Source organism: Varanus komodoensis, unplaced genomic scaffold (genome assembly GCF_004798865.1).
Source record: "Varanus komodoensis strain SLA01 unplaced genomic scaffold, ASM479886v1 scaffold169, whole genome shotgun sequence".
Taxonomy (NCBI): Eukaryota; Metazoa; Chordata; class Lepidosauria; order Squamata; family Varanidae; genus Varanus; species Varanus komodoensis.
The window spans coordinates 60,791-73,546 of record NW_025335502.1 but is presented as its reverse complement, the minus strand read 5'-3'; positions in this window follow the sequence as shown (position 1 = coordinate 73,546).

The following is a 12,756-nucleotide window of genomic DNA, read 5'->3' as shown; positions in this document are numbered from 1 at the left end:
GCATGGAATCGCATGCCTGGAATTGCATGGATGTTGCCCTCAGTCCAACCTAAGAAGGATGGAATGTTTATTTGTTTGTTTTTGTGCTTGTATGCCACCACCAATCCCAACAGGGATAGCTAGATGGCTTACAACAGTAATCAAAATACAGTTCTTAAAGAAAAAAAGCCATAAAAAGATCATATAAAACATCTTCATAAAACGACATCCTTCCCAAGTTTAGAGAAAGAAAGATGGTGGAAGAAAAGATGAACAGAGCAAAGGATATCATGCTGTGGGGTGGTATAGAAATGAAATGATGGTCTCTGTGGAGAGAGACATCCACTCTGGGTTTCAGCCTGAGCTGTGCAGGAACTGTCCATGGTCCTGAACTTAGGCCTCAAAGTCCAGACTGAAACCAAAGGGGTTACTTCTTGGAGACATGACAGCCACCGGCATGCACTGGCGGAAACCCACCTTCTGGAGCTAAGCCCTGCTGAAACAAGCCCAGGGGCTCTCTAAGTTCTTTCCTGTTCCGAACCAATTCAGACCACGCAGATCAATTTTTGCACTATCCAGAGGCTTAGCATTGGAGCAGTGGGGCAGGCACTGGTAGAAGACAGTCATACCCGACATTTTTTAAACACTGCCGCGATGTCCCAATCCCAAATACAAGTCTGCGGATGTTTATCCCATTGATATTAACAGGGTCCTTTCAATTCAGCTTGATGAGATGGCAGCTGTCCAGCAGAGGGCACCATTGTTCCACCACTGTATGTGCTTCATATCTCCATCAACATTTTGTATCTCACTATGCTGTGCTATGCTAGTCACGAAGCCGCATCCGACCCATCTCAACCCCATGGACAACATTCCTTCAGGCTCTCCTGTCCTTCACCATCCCCCGGAGTCCACCCAAGCTCACGCCAACTGCCCCAGTGACCCCATCCAGCCACCTCATCCTCTGCCGTCCCCTTCTTCTTTTGCCATCTATTGTTCCCAGCATTAGGCTCTTCTCCAGGGAGTCCTTCCTTCTCATTAGGTGGCCAAAGTATTTGAGCTTCATCTTCAGTATCTGGCCTTCTAAAGAGCAGTCCCCTTATTTTCCCATCAATTGTTCCCAGCATTTGGCTCTTCTCCAGGGAGGCCTTCCTTCTCATTAGGCGGCCTACATATTTGCGTTTCATCTTCAATATCTGGCCTAAAGAGCATATCTCTGCCAGGCCCAAAAAGTCTGTAGGATCCAGGAGATGTTGCAGGAGGGAGTTAAGGACTGTGTTCTACTCCTCAGTGGATTTGGCCATTGTGCGAACGAGCATTTACAGGTATTGGAGGCATGAGATGTGTATGTCTCCAGGTACACCCAGTTTTTTCTTTCTTTTACTTGTTCAGACATTTTCTTTGTCTGCACAGAATCTAACCCGGGACATTTCCAACCTTGTTGTGCGATTACTGTAAGTGGGTATTTCAGGGTTGAGTTTCAAAATGAACAGATGCCTGACCACCTTCTAGGAAGTTCCTAAAAATTGATAAAATCTTCTTTTCCAGAACATGGAAGCTTCACACAACAGATCAGCTTTTTCATAGGTTTATCAGACCTTCCCTTATAGGCTGCTCTACAGCATGTCTTCATTAGAAGGGTACCTGTACAGTTTACTTGTGTCAAGGCAGAGAAAAGGATCTGAGTTTTCGCCCAGATTATGAAAGAGAAAAATGTCTCCACCTTCAGAATTGGCTCCTACTGGCTGGAACTGACCACCAGAAGCTTTAAGCCTAATAGTGACCCCACTAGAAAGCACATTCCTTAGAATACATATAGATTTGCCCTGCATTCGAGTGAATAATTTGTAATGATCTAACTAAATAATTGGAGTTCAGTAAAGAATTAGTAATGAGTTGTATTACTTTGCCCTAACTTCCTTGCTCCCCAGGGAAAATGTCAAATTGTACAGTTAACTTTTGCTAATTCCCATGTTCCATATATATCTATGGGAACTGTCTACCTTTATGTCCAATTAAAAGCTTATGATATTCCTATGTTTAAAAAAAATCCCCAATGGGCTTCAGCTTCTTCTTCATAATTGCAAATTAAACTTTCACAAACTTCTAATTCACCTTGGAAAAAAGAAGTTTTCATGGGTGATTTTTTTTTAAAGTCCCACATCTGAATGATGCTGAGTTTCCTACACACATACCCTTTCCTTAAAAAAAAAAAAAAAAAAAATCCCATTTTTACTTTGGTTTACTTGTCCCTGCACTTTATTGCTAACAAAACACTACTAATATTATGATTATTCTCATGTTTATGATTCTACCTTATTTTCTAAAGACTCATTGATTAAAACAATAAAATCTTAGAAAAATTAAAAACAGGAACACAAACACTAGTAAAACGTTGGAACTTTTGAACAACAGCATAATTTAAAAGGCTAAGGATGCAAATTCATGGCTTCTAAGCACTGCCTAGCAATGGTGATACATGCCCTGATACCCTCTGGTTGGATGACAGTAATACACTCTACGTGGGGCTGCCCTTGAAAAAAGTCCAGATACTTCAATTGGTGCAAAACAGAGCTGCCAGGCTGCTGACGGGTCGTTATTCTCATATAACGCGGGTCCTCTACCAGCTACACTGGCTCCCAATTGAAGTCCGGGCCCAATTCAAAGTGCTGGCATTAACCTATAAAGCCCTAAACGGCTTGGGACCAGGATACCTGAAGAAAGGACAAATCTCCTTCCTTTTATGTCCTCATGCTCCTTAAGATCTGCAGGAGAGGCCTTACTCCAGGAAACACCCTCCCCCCCGCTCTCTTGTTCTGAAGAACATCCTGCCAGGGGTTTATGGGCCAGGTCTGCTTCTCAAAACCCACCGGTTGAAGCATCCACCAAAGACCAATTTCATCACATCTCTAACCAAGGAGACACCAGGACACCTCCTGAGAAGCACCAGCCAGATCTTCCATTTTATTCTCCCCTTTGGACGCCACGGTCAAGGCTCAGATGGGGCAAGGCATGTCCTTCCACCATGATCATGCCATCCATGAGATATCGAAGTGGGGGAGCGGGAGGGGGCCCCGCAGCCTGGTCCCTGGGAACCTCATACCACGTAGGGGCAGGCAGATCTTCTTCTGACACCGTGGAAGAGACAACGCTTCCCATCAGGCGGTGGTACCGGTAGTTCTCCTCACGATCCCCTCCATCTCCAGCCACCCAGAGGGTCAAAGAGGTCAGAGGAGGGCAGGATTTCTGAGCAGCTCGGCGAAATCGTGCACCTCTTCGCCCCCAGGAGGACAGCATCTCCTTTGGGCTGGGCTCCAAGTCTTGCCGGATTGTCCCTAGGGACCGATCTCTGGGCTGGAACAGCAAAGGCAGCAGGCAGGGGGTGGGGGGAAGAATACGGTTAAGGGTGTGTTTGACTTGCCAATTGCAATTTGGAATTTACATTTGAAGGAGAAAGGAAGATGGTGCTCCGGAACAGGTGAGACGCCACCCCCTTGGTTGACTTCCCTTCCAACCAGTGTAGAAGGGCTCTTTCCACCACAGAACACACTTTATGGCTGCACAAAAGCACCCCACAAGATAGCCTTTTGTGAGCACACCCACAAGACTCAACAACCCCCCTCCAAAGTTCACATCTGAAAGATGGGAGAGAGGGGATGAAGCACTCAAGCCAAGTGGGTTAAAGCCAACCCCTTGAATTCTGACCCTTCGTTCTGAGAATTTTACTCATTTTCCTGAGGAGAGGACCAAAACAATGTAACCCAAGATCCTGCACCCCTGAGAACCATTGCCACACCCTGATACTCACGACCCATTGGCCTTTCTGGAAGAACTTCATCAGACCTTGATGGTGACCATGGCGACCACCGACCATCTCTTCTGACTTCAGCTCCTCATCCCCAATTGCCTCCAGCTTCCTTCCAGAGGCCCGGTTCCCCATTCCAGGGGGCTCACCCCCTCTTGCTGGGAGATATCCTTCCCCCCCTTGACCTGCTCTTCCTGTGCATTTGCCCCTCCTGGAGCAGAAGTGGAGGTGAGATGATGCCATTGTGACCTCAGGAGGTTGCTGCCTAGGAGATGTGGAGGCCTGTGTGGTCAACCCACTCGGGTGGTGCTTCTTCTAAGTCATGCAGCCTGAGAGCTGTATAGTTCACAACATTCTGTATAAACAGGCAAAAATGTCTGCGCATTTTGCCCCCGTGATGTCCAGCAATGCCCTTGATTGACTCTCTCGGGGTCCTCGGGAAAGGAAATGGCACAAAGGACAGATGCATCATGGGAAGTAGCAATAGCAAACCCTCCTTTGGACCTGTTTGGGTCACTTTCGCGTTTCTCCCTCTTTGGCGAAGAGCGGCTATTAAAGAGCATTAATGGGTTCCGCAATGGCTGAATTCACACTGCAGCGATTCCGAAACAAGTTTGCATGACAAATGCTGCTCCTATCAAAATATTCCCCATGCTAAGGAAAAGGAAATATCAGGAGAAGGGTTTTCCTGGAATTTCATTTACAGTAGTGTTACCGAACTCAGCCAGTCAACAGCTAGGGCAAGCCCGGGTGGACCCCAGACCCCGTGTCCGAAGGAGCCTGAGACGAGACTTAGAGCCAAACCAGCTGTGGGTTGTTGTTGTTGTTAGTTGCAAAGTCACATCCAACCCACCGCGACCTCATGGACAACATTGCTCCAGGCCTTCCTGTCCTCCACCATCCCCTGGAGTCCACCTAGGCTCACACCGACTGCTTCAGTGACTCCATCCAGCCACCTCATCCTCTGCCGTCCCCTTCTCCTTTTGCCATCTATTCTTCCCAGCATTACGCTCTTCTCCAGGGAGTCCTTCCTTCTCATTAGGTGGCCAAAGCATCTGAGCTTCATCTTAAGTATCCCTTTTGTTCTTATCCCTGTTCCCTTCTGAGACACAAAATTCAATATGGCTGGTTTTTTCCCCTATGTGGCCTTCCTCTGGTCAGCTACTTTTGGGGTGTTTGGGGTGCTGTGATTGGCAACAGTTTGACACAGTTCCCTGGCCTTTATCCCCTGCCTCACGGCTGGTCAGCTGCCCTGTGGGGAGACGGCCCTTCTCCCAGTCCTTGGGGCCAACCATTTTCCCCCAAAGCCCTTCCTCTATCTCCAATGTCCTTGAGGCCATAATTTTCTAATAACTCCCAAAAACACATCACAAACACGGGAGGAGAATGATTCCCCAGAGCTTGGGCATCAGATACCAGCGGAGCTGTCCTCTGAATCTAGACCAGGGATCGGCAACCTGCGGCTCCGGAGTGGCTCTTGAATCCCCCTGTTGTGGCTCCGTCGCCCAAAATAGGCATCACAGCTGTCGATCTGCGACCGAGGCTCCGAGTTACAAAATACCAATAGGTGATGATGAGGCCTCCAGTCAGAAATGCCCCGCTAACTGGTTAAGTGAATTGTGACATTCCTCTGCTATTGTGCAGGGAAAGAGTGGAACAAGCTTCCTGCAGGCTCTCATGTTACACGAAATCCTGCTGAAAAGATTCTCTTTGTCCAAATGTCATCTCCTTCCTCTGAATGATAAAAGCTGCACTTGGGACCTGTCACAATTCACAGCACTTGACTGTTTATCTGCTGATCAGTCACTAAACACACCTCTATCTACGACTTCCCCCGCTGGCCAAACACGGATAAATCGAAGAAAGGTTTCTGAAGAAAACCAAACATTTAATGATATGTGGGTAGCTTCATTTGCTTTTACTGCTGAGGAACTTATGGGGTTTGCTGTTTAATGCATGTAGCACCTTTAGCAACGACTTTGACTCTGCCGGAAGCTGTTCTCCTATTCAAAATATATTAAAGGAGTCCTATTAGTTTATAATGCCAGTGTGGTGTAGTGGTTAAGAGCATGGGACTGGGACTCAGGTGATCCAGGTTCGTGTCCCCGCTCGGCCATGGAGCCAACTGGGTGACTTTGGGCCAGTCGCAGACTCTCAGCCCAGCCTACCTCACAGGGTTCTTGTTGTGGGGATAAGATGGAGGAGGAGAATGATGTAAGCTGCCTTGAACCCTTTGTAGGAAAAAGGCAGGATATAAATCGAAAAATAAATAAATAAATGTTAATAAAGATTTATTTTAATAAAGATTAAAAATAACAGTTTTTAGTCACTGAACAAGAGCTACAGCTAAATCATAATGAAGATATACATAGCATTAAGGTAAAAAATGATATATGCAGTGTTATCTTCATTTTAGATGTCAAAAGGGTTTTGCAGCTCCTGGTGTTTTCTTTTGTGTGGGAAACGGGTCCAAATGGCTCTTTGAGTGTTAAAAGTTGCCGACCCCTGGGCTCGAACATTTGCCCTTTACGGTTTTATCCCTTTGCTTACCCTCTGGGAGCCAGAACCAATTCACGTAACAGAAACGCCTCTTCCTGAGGTTTAGTTGGTGGCACTAAGTGCCTTAGGGTGCCCTCTGATGGGGTTGCCTGTGAACCTCCAAACTGGGAGAGTAGCAGGCAACCTGTGCAGGATGGAAAGAGGATGAAGGTAACCTTGGCCACCCTACCTGCAAGTCCCCGGACAGCCAATCCAGGGCTCTTTGGGCTCCAGCTCCCAGAATCCCCTTTTCCCCTTCTGCAAGGTTGCTTGGTCACCTCAAAGAAGTGCCTCTTTCATAGAATCATAGAATAGCAGAGCTGGAAGGGGCCAAGAAGGCCATCAAGTCCAACCCATTTCTCAATGCAGAGCTCAAATGAAGCATCCTTCTCAGATAGTTGTCCAGTTGCATCTTGAATGCCTCCAGTTTGAAAGGACAGCCCATAAACTCCCAAGGCCATTGGTTCCATTGATGTACTGCTCTAACAGTCAAGATATTTCTTCCTGATATCTACCCAGAACCCAGCTTCCTATAACTTATTCCCATTATTCCGTGTCCTGCACACCAGGATGATCGATAAGAGATCCTGTCCTTCCTCTTTGTGACAGCCTTTGAAGAACTTGAGGAGTGCTGTCTAATCTCTCCTGAGTCTTCCCAAGGCTGAACACACCCAGTTCCTTCAATCTCTCCTCATCCAAGTCCTCATCCAAGTGCGGATCTCCTACTCCAAGACCAGACTTCTTCTCTGACCACAGAACTGGGAATCCAAAGAATCCAATGGCAATGAACATGGAAATATAAGCGTATTCTCCAGGCACAATGTGTTAGCTCTCAGATCTTTATTCTCCTGCAAAATTTACCACGCCCCCTTCAAACTCCCTCTGCCCTGACAGCCCTCAGCTTGTGGTCAGGCTTTTCCAGCGGCGCTTGATATCTCGGGCTGCTTGATCCAACCACCATTCGGCATACATGACTTCCTGGAGCCAACACTGGAACTTCTCCCATTCGGATGAAGTCTGAAAGTCCTGAGATGTCAGCTCCAACAGGGCAGTCTCCAGCCTGCGCAGAGTAGCCCCGGAAAGGCGTAGGTTCCGATAGCGGAAATTCTCTTTCCAGCCTCTGGCTTGTCCCTGCAACACAGAGTGAGTTGCATCAAAGGTTCTGTGCTTCATTTTCGGCAGCCCACTGGCCGGCCTACCCCCCCATGGAAAGCAACAGAAGCAGCAGGACCCTCCCCCAACTTAGGAGAGAGCTCTGTGGCCACATCACCAGGAACAGCCTGAATTATCTATTTATATTGTGATTTACAGGGCTTTTTTTGTCATAGAACGCACTGGAACGGCGTTCTGGCACCTTTTTTTTGATGGATTTTTCCAAGTGATTGTGAATCGCCCTGTTAGGCATAGCAGATCCGTGGCAAAAATCATTAACATAGTGCCAGCGGGCTGCTTGTGTGTCAGCGCTGATTGTCGGTGCTGATTGTGAGGGCGCTGCTCGGCTTGGGACGCTGCTCGGCTTGGGACCAGTCGTGTGGTCGCACGCTGAGCGCTTACTGCCAGTGGCGACCATTGTGTAAAAGTGTGATCCCAAGACGTGAGTTCCGGCACCTTTTTTTTTTTTATACAAAAAAAGCACTGGCAATTTATATCCTGCCGTTTTCCTACAAAGGGCTCAAGGCAGCTTACATCATCTCTCCTCTTCCATCTTATCCCCACAACAACAACCCTGTGAGGTAGGTTGGGCTGAGAGTCTGTGACTGGCCCAAAGTCACCCAGTTGGCTCCATGGCTGAGCGGGGACTAGGACCCAGATCGTCTGAGTCCCAGTCCCATGCTCTTCACCACGGCACCACACTGGCTCTGAATTCAGGCTTGTACCTTCTCAAAGCTTGACATTCTGCAGATGCCTCGTACTGCAGCTCCCGTTCATTGCAACCAGCAAAGCCAGTGGAGAAGGATGATGGCCTATCTGAGCCAAAACCTCGGCAGGCTGTGTTGAGGCTAACTGCAATGCAGCCTCAGCCTCCGGCTTGGGGGTGGAACTGTAGGATTGGTCCCCGAGCTGGAGGTGGCATCAACCAAACTGCATCTGGGGAGCTACCATGGATGGGTGGCACCAGCAGCTCCCGGAAGTGGCCATTTTCTTTCCCACAGCTTTGCAGAAGCTGAGACCAGAGTGTTGGGAAAACAAAGATGGCAGCTTCTGGGAATTTGTAATTTCCAAGGAAGGAAGGAAGGAAAGAAGGAAGGAAGGAAGGACGGAGGGAGGGAGGGAAGGAAGCTAGTTCAAGTAAAGGCCCCTGACAGCTGCCCAGTGACTTTGGTTGCCACCATCGGTCCAAGTAGCACATTCACCTTGAGCCTGACCACACTCAGGCTAAAATCACAAGGGAATATTTTGTTATTATAGCTTGCTTCAGTAATTCAGTCTTTCCAAAAGTGGTGCTCTTGAAATGTTTTTCACTTCAACTCCACTTATGGACCAATGGTTAGAAACACTGGGAGTTGTCCAAAGCAGTTAGCAAAGGCTTGTCCATATTTGGAACGCTCCCCCCAAGGAGATTCTCCTGGCCCCTTCCTTGCTTTCTTTTCAGTGTCAGGCAAAGACCTTCCTTTTCAAAAAATATTTTAATAACCCATTGCCATAGGACCTTTGCTTTGTATTTTTTGCTGTATTTTATTGCTGTTTTTAACGTGTTATTGGTTTTTATTATGTTTTTATTGTGGTTTTATCTTGTAATTGTGTGCCTCCCAGAGCTGCTGTGGCACAACTGGGTGGCATACAGATGTTTTAAATAAATAAATCAGGCTGAACTGGATTCAGCTCATTTGATTTGGTGTCAGTGCAAAGTAACTCTTAAAAATGCACACACTTTATAACCACAAAACTACGAAAGAATCAACTAATTCAACTGAATCTCCACTGTGACACAGGGAGTGTTATCAGTTTGTGAAATTGGCAGATGTGGTTGGTCTTTAAGCCCTATCTGGAATCATGGAATCATAGAAAAGGGGCGTTGGAAGGGGCCAAGAAGGCCGTCAAGTCCAACCGACTCTCAATGCAGGGCTCCAATTAAAGCATTCCTCTCAGATGGATGTCCAGTTGCATCTTTTTTTTATGATAAGTTTTATTCAAAATTTTAGTCCTAAAAACAAAGAAAAACTAAAAACAACATCAATCATCAAAAACATCAAGCCTGCTGGGTCAGCCCCCACATTTTTTTTCCATTTATGATAACACAGAAACAGATTTAAATCTATACGAAGTCCCGTTTCTCTAGCCAAAAATAAAAAGAGTCCCAGATTTGACAGAAATCAGTATCTTCTTTCTCCTTCAATGACAAAGTCAATATATCCATTTCTGCACAGTCCAAGATCATTTTTAGGATCGGTCCGTCGGTGGGTGTCCAGTTGCGTCTTGAAGGCTTCCAGTGTGAGGACAGCCCACCAGCTCTCTAGGTCACTGGTTCTATTGCCCCACTGCTTCTGCAGGCAGGGAATTGTTCCTGATATCTAACTAGAATCTGTCTTCCTGTAACTTGAGCCTATTATCCCATGTCCTGCTCTCTGGAATGATGGAGACGAGATTCTGTCCTTCCTCTTTGCGACATATTTTCAAGTACTTGCAGAGTGCCATCAAATCTCCCCTCGGCCTTCTTTTCTGGAGGATAAACTTGTCCAGTTCTCTAAATCTCACCTCAAAGGACTTAGTTTCCAGCCCCTGGATCATCCTTGTTGCCCTCTTCTGAAACCTTCCCAGCTTGTCTGCTTCTTTCTCAAACTGTGGTGCCCAGAACTGGACACAGGACTCCAGATAGAGTCCTTCCTCCTTTTAGCTGTACCCATTTACTAATACAGATCATTTTATCTTAGTTGGTATTGTTTAGTGCTAGGGAAGGAAACTCTTCCAGCCCCGGGACCAAATTCTATTTTAGAGATTCTCTTCAAGGCACAATCCTTTGCTGAGCAAAAGTGAATGAGGTCCAACTGGCAGCAAAACAAATGGGCCCCAAATGCTATTTTAAGCATATTACAGCTTGAAATTCTTTCTGCTGGTATCAGTGCCTCCACAGAGGCATGTTGACCTTTGAGAATGGGGAAGGACTGCATAAAAGTTGGGTAACCATCAAATGATAATGGTTGGGGAAAAGAAGAAGGGGTTGTGGTCTTCCTTTTCACTGCATTTGAACGGGGATATCTGTCTTCTGCTCCCATCTATATCACTTTGTTGTTGTTCAGTCGCAAATTCTTGCTCGACTCTTTGCAATCCCACGGAGAACATTCCTCCAGATTTCCCTGTCCTCCACCATCCCTCAGAGTCCCCCCAAGCCCACACACACCATCCCAGTGACTCCATCCAGCCACCTCATCCTCTGCTGTCCCCTTCTTCTTTTGTCGTCAATTGTTCCCAGCTTTAGGGTCTTCTCCAGAAAGTCCTTCCTTCTCATTCGGTGGCCAAAGTATTTGAGTTTCATCTTCAGGATCTGGCCTTCTAAGAGCAGTCAGGGTTGATCTCCTCTAGGACTGACCGGTTTGATCGCCTTGCGGTCCAAGGGACTCGCAGGAGTCTCCTCCAGCACCACAATTCAAAGGCCTCAATCCTTTTGTGCTCAGCCTTCCTTATGGTCCAGCTTTCACAGCTGTACATTACAATTGGGGAAATCTTTGACTATACACACTTTTGTCAGCAGGGTAATGTCTCTACTTTTTAGTATACTGTCTAGAATTGCCATAGCTTTCCTCTCAAGGATCAAGCGTCTTTTAATTCCTTGGCTGCAGTCCCCATCTGCAATGATCCTGGAGCCCAAGAAAAGAAAATCTGTCACTACCTCCATTTCTTCCCCATCTATTTGCCAGGGAGTGATAGGACCTTCTGCCACGATCTTAGTTTTCTTAATCTCTATCACTTACAGCACAGCAGATTCTTGGCCAACAGCAGTCAAACAGCTCCAGTTGTTTTGCTCGTCTTCTCGAGCTGCAGGATGCGGCCTGGCTGAGCCCCACCTGGGAAGGAACACTCCCCATCAGCCCCAGAAGGTGGCCACTTGGGGCTGAGGCTCTGCAATGCCCTGCCTTGAGGAATGAAGCTAGCCTGCCCCATGGAGGAGAACGACATCAGGAAGGTCCCAGCCTGACCTCACAATACAAAGATGAAATCACACAGACTTGGAGCGGGTGGGGAAAACCCTCTGGCCACCTCTCTCTCTCTCTCCATGCCAGGTGAAGGCCTACAAAAGGAGCCGCAAAAAGAAAGTACAGCACCTGATTCCTCACTTTTCCACCAAGAGGGCTTCCAAACGTGGATCACACTTAACGTTATTAGACTGTAAAAGAGTTGTGCTAGAGCTGAGAGCTTCAGCTATATCTCCATATGATATGGATGAAAATATTTTTTTTATAATAAGTTTTATTCAAAATAACCCTAATACAAAGAAAAACTAAAAACAACATCAATCATCAGAAACATCAGACCTGCTGGGTCAGCCCCCACATTTTTTCTATTTATGATAACTTAAAAACATATTTGAATCTATATGAAGTCCCGTTTCTTTAGCCAATAATAAAAAGAGTCCCAAGTTTGATAGAAATGATATGGATGAAAATAATTGAATGAAACCAAAGGCCCGCAAATATTTAACCCCAGCCAAGGTGCCTCTGTTGAGATCTGAAGGTACTTTGGGAAAAAATGAGACCACACTTGTCAAAGTTGGCACACAATGATTGAATAGGACTCTGAAATAAGAGTGCAGAATCTAGACAAGTAACATAACACATTCACACTCTTCTCTGTGACCAGTTTGGTTCTCTAAACAGCCCAGAGGGCACTTGTAGACCTCCAAAGTTGCCTGGGTGAGTGAAACATGAATCCCTCTTCCCAAGTTGGGAACAGAAGACAACACCTCTTGCCCTGGATCTTTCCTTAGCTCCTCTCCTCCATGACTGCAGTAGGTCTACCAGCTCTAACCCCCCACTTTGCAAAATGGAGAGAAAAGGAACCTCTTGCTTCCCAAGACAAGCATTCTTACAAATATCCCCTCCCCATGGCATCCGGTCCTCTCACTTCCTGGCAAATAGATGGGGAAGAAATGGAAGTAGTGACAGATTTTATTTTCCTGGGCTCCAAGATTACCACAGATGGGGACTGCAGCCAAGAAATTAAAAGACGCTTGCTCCTGGGGAGGAAAGCTATGGCAAATCTAGACAGCATACTAAAAAGCAGAGACATCACCCTGCCGACAAAAGTGCCTATAGCCAAGGCTATGGTTTTCCCAGTTGCAATGTATGGCTGTGAAAGCTGGACCATAAGGAAGGCTGAGCGCAAAAGGATTGAGGCCCTTGAATTGTGGTGCTGGAGGAGACTCCTGCGAGTCCCTTGGACCGCAAGGCGATCAAACCGGTCAGTCCTAGAGGAGATCAACCCTGACTGCTCTTTAT